This window comes from Podarcis bocagei, assembly GCF_964188305.1.
Source record: "Podarcis bocagei genome assembly, chromosome: 2".
Classification (NCBI taxonomy): Eukaryota; Metazoa; Chordata; class Lepidosauria; order Squamata; family Lacertidae; genus Podarcis; species Podarcis bocagei.
Genome location: NC_138126.1, coordinates 33,252,636 through 33,268,731, shown reverse-complemented (window position 1 = coordinate 33,268,731; position 16,096 = coordinate 33,252,636). Strand labels below are relative to the sequence as shown.

Here is a 16,096-nt window from a genome sequence, read left to right as displayed (position 1 = left end):
CCTGAAGTCTTTAGACTTTAGGCAGTAGAGCTCTTCTGTTACTAAATGCAGGACTAAAATCCAAGGTTCAGGGGATCAGTCTAGCCTGAACAAACCCTGGACCAGTATTCCCCTTTGCTTTCTTGGTTGTCAAGAGCCATTGTTGTTCCCAAGTGAAAAACCTTCTTTAAAGGGGAGAAGCCTTTGAGATCCCACTAGAGGGCTCTGCAAGACTAAAAACCATTCACGGCCTGCCAAAGAGAGACAGAGCTCTCTGTCTAATGATGGAAGTCATAACTCTGCAATTTGCTAATCAGAGTGACGGGTCCTTTGTCTTTTCATGGGTCAGACATGAATGGCGCGCAAATATGTTCTAGCCTTTTGTTACACTTAACTCCACTTATGTCTTAATGTTTTATTCAGTGTGCTCTATTTATGGGTATTATTGCCCTGCTTCCTCCTCCTTCAGAGGCTGGCCACAGTGGAAGGCTAGGTCTGTAATCTCTTCAAGTAAGACAGTGAAAAGACACATCAGTAGAACAAAAAGGACTCTTTTAAGCAATATAATATTTGGCTTGAGAATATGCATGTTGCCAAACAATACAGACATGGTGGGTGTGGGTGTGGGTGAGTGAGAGAGAGAGAGAGAGAGAGAGGAGGGAATTCATAGTTTTATCTTCTTTAAATACTATGGGGAACCGTAATACACACAGGATAGGTTTTGACAAAGTCTTCAATTTAAATGCATAGGTATGCTTTCCTTTGGGAGCAATTCAATGTTAATTTGGTCTTTTATAATGTAAAATATAGCTCCTGGTATAGTTTCTCCATGAATGTGCACTTTACAAATGCATTCTGGTATGAATGGATTTATGTATTCAAGGGAGCTGGAAACAAATTACAGATTGGATGATTAATGTGTAGCTTTCATGGGCCAGGATTCTTAATGATCAGGAAAAGAATAACATTCCTTATAGAACAGTAGGGTGGACTTTTAAATTATCCAGCTCCAAGCAGCGAATGAATGGCCAACGCTGTTGTCCCTCTGGTGAGTGGACTGAACTAACCAAACCCCTACGCCCCAAATAATATGATCCTATTCCATAACTGCTCCGGGGAAGCTTGGAGGAATGCAGGCCTCTTTGACTCAGTGCACATTTCCTCAGTTTACATGGACAGCACTGTTATCGGAGCTTGATATCTGTAGTGACAGGGATGGGGAACCTGTGGCTCTTCAGGGTATATTGAACTCAAACTTCCATCAGCACCAGCCAACATGGTCACAGTTCCGGGACCATGAGAGCTATAGTCCAGGATCATCTGGAAGACTAGATGTTTCCTACCTCTGCTGTAATGGGAGGCAGCCCTTTGATGGATATCCTATTCAGAAGTTATGTAGCAGATGTTTCTGCAGCTAAACTAAAAGCATTTATGCCTATGCACTGGCATTTCATGCATTTGTTGTTGTTTAGTTGTTTAGTCGTGTCCAACTCTTTGTGACCCCAGGGACCAGAGCACGCCAGGCACTCCTGTCTTCCACTGCCTCCCGCAGTTTAGTCAGACTAATGCTGGTAGCTTCGAGAACACTGTCCAACCATCTCGTCCTCTGTCGTCCCCTTCTCCTTGTGCCCTCCATCTTTCCCAACATCAGGGTCTTTTCCAGGGAGTCTTCTCTTCTCATGAGGTGGCCCAAGTATTGGAGCCTCAGCTTCAGGATCTGTCCTTCCAGTGAGCACTCAGGGCTGATTTCCTTAAGAATGGATACGTTTGATCTTCTTGCAGTCCATGGGACTCTCAAGAGTCTCCTCCAGCACCAGAATTCAAAAGCATCAATTCTTCGGCGATCAGCCTTCTTTATGGTCCAGCTCTCACTTCCATACACCACTACTGGGAAAAACATGGCTTTAACTATACGGACCTTCATGCATTTAGGCATGGAATAAAGACTATCATGGATGGCTTGGCAGCCAACCTACCATCAAACCTTGTAAGGTACTGTAGGCCTGAAGGGCCAATGTGTTTGTTTGTGATTGGCTGGCTGACTGGCACACAGATATGTCTTTGTGGGGTATGCCACAAAATAGTGAACATGCTAACCCAAAGGTTGCCAATTGTCAACACATTTGGATTTCTGGGCGAGCATCAAGGGTGCCATCCCCTCTGCCCATTCATCTCCTTATTCCTTGATTGCTAAGCTGACTCAGGAGTCTTGGGTGAAGGACCTTCTCGAAAGCTTTTTTAAAGTCTACATGCGCAATGTCAACCAGATCACCTCTATCTATATGCTTGTGGGTGCTGCCAAAAATTCTAATAGGTCAGTGAGGCAGGACTTAGCATTACAAAAGCCACACTCATTGTACTTCACAAAGACGTCTTCTATGTGCTTGGTAATTTTATGCCTGACAGTGGCTTCCACCAGTTTTCCCAGGGCTGACTTAAGCTAACTGGTCTGTAGTTTCCACATCTAAGAGAGAAGCTACAGACCTAAGAGACGAGTTACATATTTCATTAGCAGAACACCAGTTTCACATCTGAGTTCTAGGATGGATGCCATCTGGATCTGGCTGAGTAAAATGAGATTCTCCCTTGCACATGTGGATAATTACTGGTATAGAAAAAGATGGAACCGCCTCTGCACATAAGAGATTCTTTGTGTATTTGGGGGACCAAGAAAGTTGGATCTCATCCATGGTACATGTAAGTTCAGAGTTTACCAATAGCAGGCTTAACCTCCAAAACTCCCCTTAGCCTGCATTGCCAATGGCTGAGATTATGGAGATTATTGGCTACCCTTGTCCTAGAAGCAGCCCACACTTCAGAAATGACCCATTCATCACAACCCATTTCTCTCTTGTCATTCCCGCTTCTATTCCATGGATGACGTCTTTGAAACAGTAGGCAATTTATAGCATTCATAGCATTTTGAGGTCGGCTCCCTTCCAATATATTCCTGTGAAATCTTCCCTTAAAGGAATTTCTTGATTTTACTGCAAGCAGCCTGTTTTGTTTCAGAAAAGTGACCAATTGGAGGGCTGTGTCTTCTTAAGGCAGGAGATTAGACATCTCATCTTGTGCTCTGCTGGGTAATCTCTTCTCATCATGCTGGAAATGATACCTGTCAGAACAGAATGGAACCAACATTTGGTATTCATTAACTTTCCGGGATAGCAATCTTTAACAATGCTCCCAAGAAGAAAAAACAAATTATGAGCAAGAAGCTCAAGGATCAACACTTGCATTGCTTGGCATCAGACCCTTCCTTTCTCTTGCGATTTCATCTTCCATTATCCTGCTGTGCAAGATCCAAAAAGAAGCCGGTGATAGCTGTTGTTTCGCTTTCCCATGTTTCAGCCTTCAGCTAAATTCTCTTGGAGTTCATGTGTACATGACAGGTGTCCAGTAGGAATGGAGGAAGCCATCTCATGCTGAGTCAGACTGTTGGGTCCTTATGGCCCATTACTAGCCTTTCTCAACCTTGGACTAGATGACCCTTGGGGTCCCTTCCAACTCTACAACTCTGTGATTCTATACAGCTTGCATCATCCCTGACCACTGGCCATGCTGATTAGGAATGATGGGAGTTGTAGTCCAATAACACCTGGGGACCCAAGGTTGAGAAAGGCTGGTCTACACTGACTGGCAGCAGGTCTGCAGAATTTGAATATGGTATCTTGTGAATGCAGGACACGGGTGGTGCTGTGGTCTAAACCACAGAGCCTAGGGCTTGCTGATCAGAAGGTCGATGGTTTGAATCCCTGTGACGGGGTGAGCTCCCCTTGCTCGGTCCCTGCTCCTGCCCACCTAGCAGTTCAAAAGCACATCAGAGTGCAAGTAGATAAATAGGTACTGCTCTGGCGCGAAGGTAAACGGCGTGTCCGTGCACTGCTCTGGTTTGCCAGAAGCAGCTTAGTCATGCTGGCCACATGACCTGGAAGCTGTCTGCGGACAAACACCAGCTCCCTTGGCCTATAGAGCGAGATGAGTGCTGCAATCCCATAGTCATTTGCGACTGGACCTAATGGTTAGGGGTACCTTTGGCTTTACCTTGTGCATGCAGTGCAAATGTTCTACCACTGAGCTATGGCAGTCCCCAATAGTGGAGGTGAAGGGCTACTCTGGGCTGTGGGTGGGGGAAGGGCAGGTCCCTGCCCCAAATAATTTAGTTGATGGCAGAATTCATGCACGTGCAGTTGGGGTTAAGAAGCAAGCTTAAATATGAAGCAGATTTAAAAACAAAAACAGTAGTGCTTATATGGTAGGAATTCCCTACCCACCAACCCACCGCTTAAGTGTGGCTTCTGCTCCTTGGCATAGTCCACAAGAGATGCTATATCTTTCTGAAGTCTTCCTTTTATGGGCTTATCCTGTACTGGTTCCAGCTAGCCTTACTGGTATAAATAACAAGGCTGAGACAGATTTAGAACAATTTGCAGTGTTTCTTAGTAAGGATCTAATGCAGTACTTATTACGTGCAGAGCTGAGCAACTTCCTCTAGCCAATTAATCTAGCCATAGAGATAGAACTCACTCAATATTTTAGTATGTTTGGGACTAGGGATGGAGGAGGCCTTTGTTTTAAATGGATTTAATCACCAAATTTGGTGGTTCTGACCAAATTGAGCTTTGCTTGCATCAGATTGCCTCTTGTATTGTGCATCTTCATGTCTGAGCCACGGATGCATTTTTTTTTAAAAAAGCCTAATTATATGCAAAATTATATGGAATAAATAAACATACTATAAATACAATGTTTATAAAAGAGTCAAGTCCCAAGCTGTGCCATATTTCTGCAGCATAATTTTATAAGTATACTAACACATTTATTTTTATACAGTTACAGTGGTGCCTCGCAAGACGAAATTAATCCGTTCCGCGAGTCTCTTCATCTTGCGGTTTTTTCATCTTGCGAAGCACGGCTATTAGCAGCTTAGCAGCTTAGCGGCTTAGCGGCTATTAACGGCTTAGCGGCTTTAAGAAAAAGGAAACAAATTTGCAAGAACTCGCAAGACGTTTCGTCTTGCGAAGCAAGCCCATAGGGAAATTTGTCTTGCGGAACGACTCAAAAAACGGAAAACTCTTTCGTCTTGTGCGTTTTTCGTCTTGCGAGGCATTCGTCTTGCGAGTTACCACTGTATATACATCGCTGTAGGCATCTGTTTGTACTAGTTACTTTAGCATCTCTATGTATATAATATGATATGTATAGTAATGCATATATTATGCAATAATTGTTTGTATTTTTAGTAGAACGGGGGGGGGGGAACCATTACTTTTCATTGAGATCAAGGAGCAAGACATTAGAAATTAGAAAACAAAAATCTGTGTGAATATGCTTGCCATTGAGATTTTCTGAAAATTCAGCCCTTATCTGCCAGTGAGAGCTTTTTGCTTCTTTCTTCTGTTCTCTTTGAAAGTTTGTGCTTAGCTACTGCCTGTTGACAATGCATATTGCTTTGTTTTGTCACCCCCTCTAAAAAGCCTCTTCTGTAGGATGCTTTTCAAGCGTCTTGGCCTAAGAGGGTTTTGATCCTTTGAAGGCCCTTGTTGAGTAGTAATCATCCGAGCTTTCCCTGAGCAATAAGTGCCGGCATCTCTGTAATAATGATAGTCCATCCTGCTCTCTTAGCCTTAATTGCTGAGAGCATTTTGCTCTTAACAAAATGCCAATTGAATTGGAAGGTTTCCCCGGACTTCCGGGTTGGCGCGATCGGGAAATGGTGGATTCCCTCCGAGCTCCGGAGGGAGTCGGCTCAGCGGTGGATGGGTCTTTGCCGTGCCGGCGACACGGGGACCCTTAAAAACCGCAGGCGCAGAAGCCTGCGGACTGAAGACTCGGCGGGTGCCTTAAGCGCCCCCCCTGATTCGCAATGAGCCTTTTTAAAGGCTACGGAGGGGATACAGGGGACGGCGTGGCACTGAGAGTCGACCGCTACCGCCGCTGAGCGAAGCCGCGAGCCATAACCGGAGAGCGCTGACTTCCTTCCTTGAAATTCGGACTGAAAAAAGAACCCGTGAGTAATTTGGAACTGAACTTTAAAATTTTTACCTTCTGAATTTGAGACGACCGGGGGGTGTGCCAAAAGGAAGTCCCCACACCCCCCCTTGCAGACAATCCAGAGCAACGAAATAAGAGCTAAGTTGGAGTGCCTACCCTGTAAAGGGTGAGTTTTAAAAAGACAGTAACTTCCAAGATTTAGAAAGGTAAAATTGAACAGGAGAGTGGAGTGTTGGAAGAGTCTTTGTTTTGTGGTAAACAACCCTCCCTCCCGGGCCCGGGAGCGACCTGCTTTGGAGCCTGTATAGAGGAGCAGAATTTGACAGCTGTCAAAAGCTGTCAAATGGACTATTAATAGTGAAAAAAAAATCGCTGTTTAAGACCTCTCCGGATTAAAAGGAGTTACAATTGAACTAAAATTTTGGGAAACAAAGAAACAATAATACGACAGAGGATTGTTGGAGAAAAGATTACTCAGTAACCAGATTCCCTCTAGGGGGAATTCTGTGGAATTACAATGGCTGTGGGTGGAAAGATACTGAGAGAAATCGAAAGGATGTTTTCACTGGTGGGAACCTTACAGGAGCAGACTACAGCTATGAGCAAACAATTGACGACCTTGGATTTGGAAACAAGTAGTTCTGCTGAATGTAATGAGGGCCAGAGTGAGAAAGAACCCACAGCTGAATTCGAAACTATAAACAAAGAAGAGGAGAAGACTAAACAAGAAAGAGAACAAGTTATCTGGGAAAATACTAACCAGAAGCTGGCATCTGGAGAACACAAGCAAGGAGACTATTGGATTGAATCTACTTTAAGCCTACGAAAGATACAGAAGACGAAAGTGGAGGCCCTGGGACTTTATGGAATTCAGGAACTTGAAATAAAGAAGTACAATTGGGGCCTCCACATTGATTTTGACTATCACCAAGACTTAGGCCTTGTGGAAATTCCTCAGCAGTTGCCTTTAAATATGGGAAGAGACTATGGACTGATTGGATTGATGGTTAAGGAAATCTTTCGAGACTTGATGATAGACAAAAAGGACTACCAACAAAATTGGCGGAGAGGGACTGAAAGAGATTTGAGAGCCTCGGATGTCCGGAATCCAGGCTAAAAACTGTTATTTTGGACATGTCTCGGGAAAGGACGCAAAGCGGGGATGGGAGGGAGGGAAGTATTTAAATTTAAACAACACTCAAGACCAGGGGGTTTAGTAATAAGAAAATTATGTAAGAAAAAATGAGAAATCGAGGGAAGAGAATTGGGGTCCAACTTAGGAAAAATTTATTTTTGTTTTTTATAAAAGGAATAATACTAAGACGGAAGAAATGCCAACTTGCTGACACAAATCTGGGAACAGGGATGCAGGGGAGGGCGTGGGGGGAAGTCAAGGACTAGGGTTAGAAAATAAGATTTTCAGGAACTATTCATGTTTGTTGTTTTTTATGTTTGTTTTGGTGTTATGTGTGTTGTTTGTGTTTATATAAAATGTGAAAACCCAATAAAAAAATTTTTTTTAAAAAAAAAAATGAATTGGAAGGTTTCCCCTTAGCGAGATTCGGAAGAATGCGGATCGTCGGTGCCTGGAAAGTTTGGTGAACTTAATTGCTTCCTCATCCTGACCTCACCGCTTTGGTTGTTTTGTTGCTTGAGACTGAGAAGCAGGAGAAGAGAATCAGCAGAGATTGGATTGACTTTTCCTGCCAGCCCCCTCCTTGTACTTCACATGGCCCTCCTGTCCTCCATCTGAACTCTAGATGGAAGGACATTTGTGTGGTGTTTTTGTTAGCAGATGCTTTGACAGGTGTGGGGGATCCTTCTTACATCTTTTCAGCTGGGTGGGATGCTGCCAGTGAAGGTCCTGTGGAAGCTCAGAAGAAACACCAGCCTCAGCAAAATGCTGTTTATGGCAAACGAAGCTCCAGTCCCCAGACGAGGAGCCAAAATAATTAGTCTGCAGCTTGCGAATAGCTCTGTTTCGCTAATGTCAAGAAGCCTTCCCTTTTATCAGAATGAATCGCTTGGATGCCGGTGCCAGATGAGGGAGAATGCCATTTGCTCTGAAACATGCTCCCTTGTAGGGCCTTATAATCTACCCAAAGAATGTATCTGTGACCATCAGTGGGGCAACAAATCCCAGAAATGTTCCTGCCAATTTTTCTTTTTTTTTCTTTTTTGCTCCAAAGCACTAATTTATCTTTGCTGTTGTTGCTGATTCCTTTCAAGGGATCAGAGTAAATGGATAATAATGCTTCTATAAAGAAAGTATTTAGAAACACACAGGGAAGGAGGGCAGGAGCAGTGCAGGAGAAACAGGCCAGAGGAGGAAGAAAGAAGGTTCTTTTTACTGCTTACTTTCCATACCAGGGCTGGCCCTTCCATTGGGCAAAGTGAATCAGCTGCCTTAGGTGGTGTATGTTGGGGTGGGCGGGCAATGGTAGATGTAGATCATCAGCATCAGATGATGAGCTAGAGGGATCAATGATCGTGTAACGCAGCTTCCTGTGTCCCATCTCTCCCACCATTCCCCCTGAGACTCCTGAACTAGCCTGCCTCGCAACCCCCTAAACTAGCCTGCTGCCCTCTGGCATAGTATGGGACAATGTCCTGTCACTGGTGTTGAAGTGAGAGTCACCTTGGCACTGTGCAGGAGTGTGATGGCAAGTGTGGCAGATTGGCTCTACCTTGTTAAATATAATTGTTTAATGTACATTGAAATGGAAAATAACTCTGTAATGTGTCTGTATGTATACTGTAAAGCATGGCATGGAAACTTCCAATGAGCAGTCATGAAATTAAAAGACGCTTGCTTCTTGGGAGAAAAGCAATGACAAACCTAGACAGCATCTTAAAAAGCAGAGACATCACCTTGCCTGTATAGTTAAAACTATGGTTTTCCCAGTAGTGATGTATGGAAGTGAGAGCTGGACCTATCCATTCTTAAGGAAATCAGCCCGGAGTGCTCACTGGAAGGACTGATCCTGAAGCTGAGGCTCCAGTACTTGGGCCACCTCATGAGAAGAGAAGACTCCCTGGAAAAGACCCTGATGCTGGGAAAGATAGAGGGCACAAGGAGAAAAGAATGACAGAGGACAAGATGGTTGGACAGTGTTCTCAAAGCTACAAATATGAGTTTGACCAAACTGCGGGAGGCAGTGGAAGACAGGAGTGCCTGGCGTGCTCTGGTCCAGGGGGTCACGAAGTGTCTGACATGACTAAAAGTCTAAATAACAGAGAAGAGAGCTCGAGAAGAGAGCCTAACAAGTTAATCATTAAGTGGGGCTGTATCTGTTAGCTCAGTCACATGAAAGAGATACTAATACAAGTCTGTGCAGATACAGGTCTTCATCTTAGGTGGAGTGAGTCTTTGTTTCTCAAGCTACTGACCAGAATGGACATGCTAATTTCTTCTCTAGGAAAACAGCCTCAGGCCAATGAAGGCTGGAATGGAGAAGAGACAGATCTTTGCTTTTTTTTTAGCTCTTGGTGGAAGATATCCATAATCTAAGGTACTTTACCTATTCTGGGACCAGTATGCAGGTATCTGGATGTAACTTTGTTTGCTTCAAGTTGCTTTGGAGTAGAGTTCTGTAGTAAAGCTTTTGAACCATATTTTTGAACTGGACACTTTTTATTTCAAAGAAGTCAGTTTTTATTCCTCTCAATTGCTTCCATATGCACAATATTATTAACCTCAATATGAATAACCACTGTACTGTGCAGTGCTGAGTGACACGCTGCTTTTGGAAGCTGGGAGAGCAGCAACTCCCCAACTACACCACCCCACCAGCCGACAGCTACTGCAGTGGAAGAAGAGGTAAATCTCCTCCCCCAAGATCATATTCTTGATCCTTGATTGCTGTCTCTCAATATGACTTCTGTTGCAACTTAAAAAACCAAAGCCTAATCATTGCACACATGCAATTAATGTAGCATGTGGTTGTTTGTCCCTAAGTACATACGTTGCAATCATTAACACCAAACATCTGCTACCCAACTTAGCATCATTTTAATAGCAATATTATTATTTTAGGCTGCAATCCAGTGCCCACTTGCCGGGGAGAAGGACCCTATGAACTCAATGGGATGGCCTCCCATATGTAGGCAATTATGTGATTGATCTACTTGATCTACTTGTTTTACTCAGAACTTTGCAACCTTAGTTTTAAAGATCGCTGTGTTGCTGATTTTGCCTGCTTTTTGTCCTTTGATCTGTATTTCCCGCCTTTTGAGGCAGTTAGGTAGGACACTTCCACAATGCACTGGTTTGTGATACTGCAACATGTAGCAAATAAACCACAGACTGGGAGGAAAAGACAAGAGAGTATGAAAATATACTGATAAAGCAGGGGACCTTGAAAATGCTCTCTATATCAAGGATGCCGTCCAATTCTGGAGAGCTCTCTGCCACTATAAGAGCCATTCTGTGTTGTAATATTATTATTGTTGTTATATATAGTTCTGGCATAAATCTCATGACTTAAACTCTCTGCACTGTGAAATGGAGATAATGTCAAGCTGATTGATAAAGTGAATAGGACATGACAGTCTGCAAGGAGGGAAAAGGGAAAATCATTTTCGGCAGAGACAGGATCTCATGATGTTGTTTAGTGCTTGATAAGCAGATTGAGAATCAGAAAATCAGATTTAAATTACTGGGTGATGAAACGAGATGGAGATAAATAGGTCTGCTCTAGTGATGGCATCTCTTCTTGACTGAAATAAGAGATTAAGGCTGCAGTCCTTATAGCCACTTACCTGGTGGAGAGACTCCTTGAATTTCTTCGAATTTACTTCTGAGTTCATATTTAGTATTGCATAGCATGGTTGCAATCCTATGTCACATGTGAATAAGCCCCATTGATCTCAGTGGGGTTTACTTGTTAGAAGACATGCATAGGATTGTGTTGTGAAAAATGTACAGTATTGTTACAGTTAAGTCACTTTCCTGGTATGCGTGTTTTCTCTTCAAGAAATGAAGTTTGAGTGCAGAACTATTCTAAAAACAACCTGCGTAAAATGTGCCAGGTTAAGAATGTGTCGCATACTCTGCCTGACTCTTCTGTTAAACACCCAGCCACACAAACACACTAAAAACAAGGCATGCAATAAAATGTTGCGGTATCACAGCACTTTTTCAGTGAAGAATTTAAAATGGAACTACAGTGTTTGCCCAAGCAAACAACATTTTGACCCTTTGCTCTTGCAAAACCAACCACTCATTTGATAACAGAGTAGAAGACAGCTCTTGAGGTAGTTGACCAGAACGAAGTTCTGGTTCAAAGCAGTGGCAGATGTTCTACTTGAACAGCATACCATGAAATAATGATGAAGTCTTATTCCCCCCCCCCCCATCACCACCACATGGACACAAGTTACATTTATTCATTCATTTTACATTCAGCCACCATTCTTCCATTATGGAACTTCCAGTGGCATACATGACGGCATCCCCATAGTCACCTATCTATATACAGACTAGATCAGGGGTCAGCAAACTTTTTCAGCAGGGGGTCGGTCCACTGTCCCTCAGACCTTGTGGGGGACCGGACTATATATTTTTTTTTTTGGGGGGGATGAACAAACTCCTATGCCCCACAAATAACCCAGAGATGCATTTTAAATAAAAGGACACATTCTACTCGTGTAAAAACACGCTGATTCTTGGACTGTCTGCAGGCCGGATTTAAAAGGCAATTGGGCCAGATCCAGCCCCCGGGCCTTAGTTTGCCTACCCATGGACTAGACCCAGACCTGCTTAGCTCCAGCAGGATGGCTTCATGTGCTTGCAGACCATACCCTGGATCTGGGATTGTTGATATTTCGTTCCCCGACCTTCTGCAGTAAGGACCAAAATCTCTCTAAATGCTTTTCTCTCCTCGCGACTCCACTGGATAATAATAGTTAATTTTCATATCTATGAAGTTCTCGAAAACAAACACGTGGAAACAATGAGCCATGGAGCAAACCAAGGAGACTTCTTGCTGCCAGACCTTGTTGGATATCGTTCCTATTTTCCTCATGTTCCATGTCTCTTCGGCAGTCACCAACCTTTCGGGGCCTGCTGGCAGTCTGGAAATCAGAAAACGGTGATGGGCACCACAAACACCTTGCAACCAAGCTTACCCTGCAGCCTATTCCATTGGCTACCATATAAGGCTTATTTCAAACCTAATATCAGTGGGGCAAGGAAGGTCCCTGCGGATGCCTCTGTGGGATGCCTGTGGGTGCCACTTTGGTGCCCTCTCATTTTAGACTGAGCCTGAGTGCAGAGACCATCTTAGTACTGCTATCTGTGCACTGCTCTGACAGCCCTTTTAGGCAGCAGAGGGAGAAGTGTAAATGCCTTAAAGAAATAAGTAAATTTAGACCCAGTCTTAGCTATGCCAGGTTTGTCACTGACTTTTCCCGATTTCTGATTGCCAGTGACATGGCCTCATGAAAGGGTTTAACTTGACTTTTTTGAGCACCTTCTAGCTTGGTGATTCACAAAGATATAAAAAACATGAAGAGTTTTTAACAGGTTTTAATATCAATGAAGTTTGTGCTCAGATTGTGAGGCCTGCATTTTTTTATTTTTATTTTTTGGAGGACCTGCTGGCTTTCATTTTAAAATAATTTAAAGGCTCAGGGAAGTGGTAGTGGTGAGAAGGTCTCCATTTCCTTTACTTCCTGTCAGTAATACTGCTCAGTAATCACTGAGCAATCTTCTCTGATCCCCAGAATAAACTCAGCCTTGAAACTTCGTCTAGTAATCCCTGCGCTGAGCCTGAAGTCTCCTCGGAGATGGGATGTGCATATAGCCAGGTCTGAAAGACTGGAGCAGCTGTGGAAGATGTCCTGAAAGCTAGGCATGCCAAACACTGCTTCCTGTACAGTAGTACCTCGGGTTACAGACGCTTCAGGTTACAGACGCTTCAGGTTACAGACTCCGCTAACCCAGAAATAGTACCTCGGGTTAAGAACCTTGCTTCAGGATGAGACGGGGGGGCAGCCACACTTAAAGCCCTGCTCCAAGTTACTACAGAACTGATTTCTGACATCTTTGTTTAGTGCACAATAATAACATTAAGTCATGCATGTGATAGGGTTCCATATTTTTTTTTATAGTGGCAGCTAGCCACGTTTGCTTTTATATTCATCCTGGGCAGAAGATGGCAGTAGAAGAACATACAGAAAGCAGATGCTCTGGGATTTTGTTTCGAGGTGGAATGAAGAGTTTACACCCAAATTACCCCCCCTCTCCAACTTTATGCGTGATTTTGTGTTTCCTTGCTCCCCCCCAACCCAGTTTTGACCCTGTGTATCCATAAGATACCACTAATGCCTTAATTTAATAATTGTTGCAAGGATCAGAAAAACAGATATTTCTGTGTCTGTTGCTAAAGACGCAGGTGGCTGAATCATACACCGTCTATTAGAGACATGCCAGGATGCATTTCATGGGTCATACTCCAGAAATGAACAGCCTAGCCTGGTCAGAATCCTACAGGGGGTGGGGAATGGTTTCCTATCTCGGTTTATATCAAGCTGCTTCAATTAAAATGGATAGAGATTTTGTTTCCACTGAGCTCAGACAAATAATTTGATTTTTCACTTAAAAAAATAATAATCCAGTAGCATACCTTCCAAGTTGACCTTGTAAATGTATTTGTCCTTCATGTGCCTCGTGTTTCTCATGTTACTTACTGGAGATCCTTCCATTTGCAACAAAATGTTACGCAGCTTTGCACAATCGCATTGCGCTGTAAAATGTTTCGCAACTAAAAGCAGGTCTTTTTGAAATAAAAATAATAATTTTTATTAAAGATTTTCCTCGTTTACAAAAGCACATGCATTGTCTCTTTCTTCAGGTTGTGTTTTCTACAGATCAGTTACATTTGTTGTGAGACACTGGACCACATTCTAGACCATTGGGTGGGGTTAATTTCATAGCCTATGTCGTCCTCCCATTGTTTTTTGATTGCATCAAGGGGGTTTGTGGGGCCTTGGAGCAGTGTTTTGTGTATTATGGATACCATCCCCTTGCCATGTCCTGTTGTTGTTAGGAGAAAGTTTCTGAAGGTGGTCAAGGGCCTGGTCGCTGTTGATTTTACTACTGGATTGTTTAAGAAGGCGTGTAGTTAAAAAGGTAAAGGACCTCTGACAGTTAAGTCCAGTCGCAGATGACTCTGGGGTTACGGTGCTCATCTTGCTTTACAGGCTGAGGGAGACGGCGTTTGTCCGCAGACAGTTTTTCCAGGTCATGTGATCAGCATGACTAAGCCGTTTCTGGCGCAACAGAACACCGAAACCAGAGCAGCGCACGGAAACACCATTTACCTTCCCGCTGGAGTGGTACCTATTTATCTACTTGCACTTTTTAGCATGCTTTCAAACTGCTAGGTTGACAGGAGCTGGGACAGAGCAACGGGAGCTCGCCCCGTCGCAGGGATTCGAACCGCCAACCTTCTGATTGGCAAGCCCAAGAGGCTCAGTGGTTTAGACTACAGTGCCACCCGCATCCCCATTTGTGTCACCTAGTTTTATCATTTGTTTGTTTTATCGATATGGGTTTGTTATTTTTGTAGACGTCTGCTAGGCGATATAGGCCTTATTCTTGGCTTTTTGTGTGAGAAGATAAATGAGTGTAGTTATGAGTTGGGTTGGTGGAATCCAGATTGGAAGGGTTTGGAATAAGTAGGTTAATTTTGAGAAGGTGGTTATTTTGATTGTGGCTATTCTCAGTTCCATGTCTCTCAGGACCCATTTTGTTTTTGGACCTTTGTCATCATGGTGTGTGTGTGTGTGTGTGTTGCAATCTCTTTGCCGTTCATCATCTTCCTGGTTGGTGCTATCTCTATTGTCTTGGTGGTCTTGGTTTGGGGTGGGGTGTTGTGGTTTGGCATTTAGGTGGTAGTGGTTCTTGGGTGTTGTGGAATTTTAGGGGTGTACAGGCGTTGATTGGTGGCTTTTTTCAGAGCGTCAGGTTAGGCAGCCATTTTCTTCTTGTCTGGGCTGTGATTTAGTGATTTATTGTTCTCCTTTGGCGGTGGCGATGGCAGCGGTAAGTTGATGTGCGACAAGTGATGGCGGCTCTGCTTCATTATTTGTTTAGCTTAGTAGGCCTCTGGACTCTGGAGCTTTGTTGGGGCACTCTTGGTCACGGTGGGATCGGGATTGGGATCATCTGGGGGGAAGGCTCTGCACAGCCTCTTCACTTGTCATTTTGGGCTCCCCAGGCTCCCCTTTGATCGCGGTGGTAGCAGTGATGGTGGCGCAGGGACCAGCCAAGCAGCTTGGTTGGTGCTGGTGGTCCCTAGGAGTTCGGTGCAGCCGTGGCACTCACCATCTTGAAACACAGGCATTTTATACTGATTGCTTTGCAGTAGTAGTTGTTGTGGACCTGGAGTTCTCGGCTATAAAGTACTAGCTTTGAAATGATGGCTTTGTAAGCCTCTGAAGTTAACAATCCATTAAGATGAAAGCGGGGGAGTTCACAATGAAGCTATATTTTCCAGCATCCTGCCGAATCCACAGAACAGTAGGGGAGAGATTGGTACAGTAAAGGCCATCGCCCCACTTACATCAAAAGCTTCCAGTTTCATGAAGGTTAAAATTCAGAGGATTATGTCAAATCTTGGCATTACACGCCGACATAGAATTGGAACATATGAAGCTGTCTTGTACAAAGTCAGAACATTAGTCCATTCTAGGTAGGGGTAGCTGATGTATTATTCTCCAGATGTTATGAATCACAGCTTTCACCATTCCTGACCCCAGGTCATGCCACTTGAGGCTAATGGGAGTTGTAGTCTGAAACATATTCTGGAGGGCACTGTAGACTGTGACTGGAAGCAGCTCTCCATGTTTCCCAACAGAGGTCTTTCCTAGTCTTGCATTGTATGAACTCCTGGCCAGTTGGCTCAGTTGGATTGAGCATGGTGCCAATAGCGGCAAGGTTGTGGGTTCGATCCCCATACAGGCCACCTGCATTGTAGGAGGTTGGACTAGATGGCCCTTGGGACCCCTTCCAAGTCTACAATTCTGTGGTTTTATTATTATTTTAAAAAAGGAATCACAAGAGATTGAACCTAGGACCAAAGCATGTGCTGTATCTCTGAGCTATTAGATAAGGAAA

General features: G+C 43.8%; 1 protein-coding gene across 1 annotated transcript in view; it reads left to right on the top strand.

The window, feature by feature from the left end:
• TAFA4 (TAFA chemokine like family member 4) overlaps window positions 1-16,096 on the top strand; it is a 128,696-nt gene that overhangs the window by 54,557 nt on the left and 58,043 nt on the right. The gene's annotated exons all lie outside the window — the stretch shown is intronic.